This window comes from Aotus nancymaae, unplaced genomic scaffold, assembly GCF_030222135.1.
Source record: "Aotus nancymaae isolate 86718 unplaced genomic scaffold, 86718_ANA_hifiasm-v0.15.2.pri h1tg000115l, whole genome shotgun sequence".
Taxonomy (NCBI): Eukaryota; Metazoa; Chordata; class Mammalia; order Primates; family Aotidae; genus Aotus; species Aotus nancymaae.
The window spans coordinates 12,663,963-12,665,989 of record NW_026988530.1 but is presented as its reverse complement, the minus strand read 5'-3'; the positions used below and the strand labels follow the sequence as shown (position 1 = coordinate 12,665,989).

The following is a 2,027-nucleotide window of genomic DNA, read 5'->3' as shown; positions in this document are numbered from 1 at the left end:
CTATTAAAACAGTTTGCTTTATGTGAATAAATTTGATACCACCTGACAAGTGTCACAAAGTTTTCTCTCCAATTAGCTTTTTGGTGTGAGTCACCTCAGTGTTCCCTCTATTATTTTTCTTTTATATCTCATCTTTTTTGGAGGCTCTAAAAATTAATGCTTCATTCATCCGGTATAAATTAGGGATCAAACTTGGCCATCTATATAGATTTTCTAATTTTTGAGTTTTAAGAGCATGTTGTCTTTTCTGAATGGTGAAATATTTCCAATTTAAAAACATAACTTAAAAGTGTGTTGACTTCTTATCTTAATATGAACTTCAAATTTAAATTTTGAAAGCAGACAGATTTAGTGAGTTCCTGTGAAGAATGAAGAAAGGAAGGGTTACTTATAAAATGCCTGTCAGACTTTTGTGTTGTTACATATTTAACATAAAATTGAACGACCTGGAAAATATTTAATAATACTATTATATCTCTGTCATAAAAAGATACTTCCAAAACATCAAAGTGACATCTCAGAAAAGCATTTGTTAACAGTGTAAAAAAAGATTATTTTCCTGTTATTCATTAATTCCCTGGCAAAGAGCTTCCTTTTGTGTCTTAAAATCTGCCTTAGAGAGAACACTGACAAGGAATGGGACTAATCCATGATTCACAAGTGGCTGTATCTGGTCCTGACAGCCAGCTGTGATGTTTGACATTGTCCATGTAACTTCCTTCTGAATGTTAGTTTTGGGGTTGGTGAGTAGGCTGGGAAAGATGGCGAGTGCTCCTGCATCAATCACAACCTGTATGTTCATCTGTACCAGTGACATTCCCTATGGCTCTTAGTGCAGGAGTCACAATAGGCAATTCAGAAGCTCCTAGAAGCTTCACAAGTTGGGGCACAACTCCTGTTTTTATGACCATGTCAATTTGTTCATTTGGACCATCAATAAGGTAGGAAATAGCCCAACAGGTATCTGCTAATACTTCTGAATCATCATGATGCAGGAGCTGAACTAAGGTAGGAAGGATCTGCTCAATAGCATCTAATAGCGGTGAAGGATTCTTGTTGTGGCAAAGATTTGAAGGTGCCAAGGAAAGATTACATAAGTAACCACACACTAAAGATGGCATATCAGGAACTGCAAGAAGAGCCAACAGTGAGTCAAATGCACTGTACTTAATAACCAAGTCTTGGAACACTGAGCCATCACCTGCAATATTTCCTAGAGCCCATACAGCTTGTTCACTGATGTGAGCATGGGAAGATGCCAACAGAGAAATGAATGCTGGGATGGCACCTCCATCTACCACAGCCTTGGTTTGTTCTGATGTCCCAGAAGCAATGTTAGTGAGTGCCCAAGCAGATTCAAACTGAATCAAACTACAATCAGTTCTGCCAAAGAATGACACAAATTTTGGAATCAAACCAGCCTGTATTATGTTGTCTATGGGGGGCTGTTTTTCTTAGAAAGTAGTTTCCAGGCAGCTTGAGTAGCTTGGTGCTGATTTTCCACATTGTTGCTATTTATGCCTTTGATAATGTCATCAACAGACCAATTTACAGTGCCCTGGTTGTGGTTTTCCTGCTTTGGATAAGTAGCATCATCAGGAAATGAGCTTACATTTCTCCTCTTCAGCATCTGATCATCCTTCTTAGCGTTCCTCAGCTACACATGGACTTCTCTTCTGTGATGCCTCATTTCTGTATTGTCTTTTCCCTTGTTTTTGAACCTGTTAAGACAGGCAGTTGGTGTGTTAGCATTCTCGTTGGTGGACATGGTTATGAGACAAAGGGAGAAAGCTGCAAAGTGGGCCCAGGCTTCCACAGGAGGCTAAGTGGGGATCTGCAGCTATGGGGTGGCTGCACTCAAAGTGACCACCTCTGCTCAGCTCAAAGACTGTGTCTATTTTGGAGTTTTTTCTATATTTTTGTATCAGTAGATAATTTTTAATTGTTGTATAGTATTCCACTGCATGGATATGCTACAATTTGTATAAACATTCACCTCTAATCAATTGGATTGTTTATAATTTTCA

At 38.6% G+C, this 2,027-nt stretch overlaps 1 pseudogene; it reads right to left on the bottom strand.

Moving 5' to 3' along the window:
- Nucleotides 1-562: 562 nt before the first annotated feature.
- Nucleotides 563-1,768, bottom strand: LOC105727610 (importin subunit alpha-1-like; annotated as a pseudogene).
- Nucleotides 1,769-2,027: the final 259 nt, after the last annotated feature.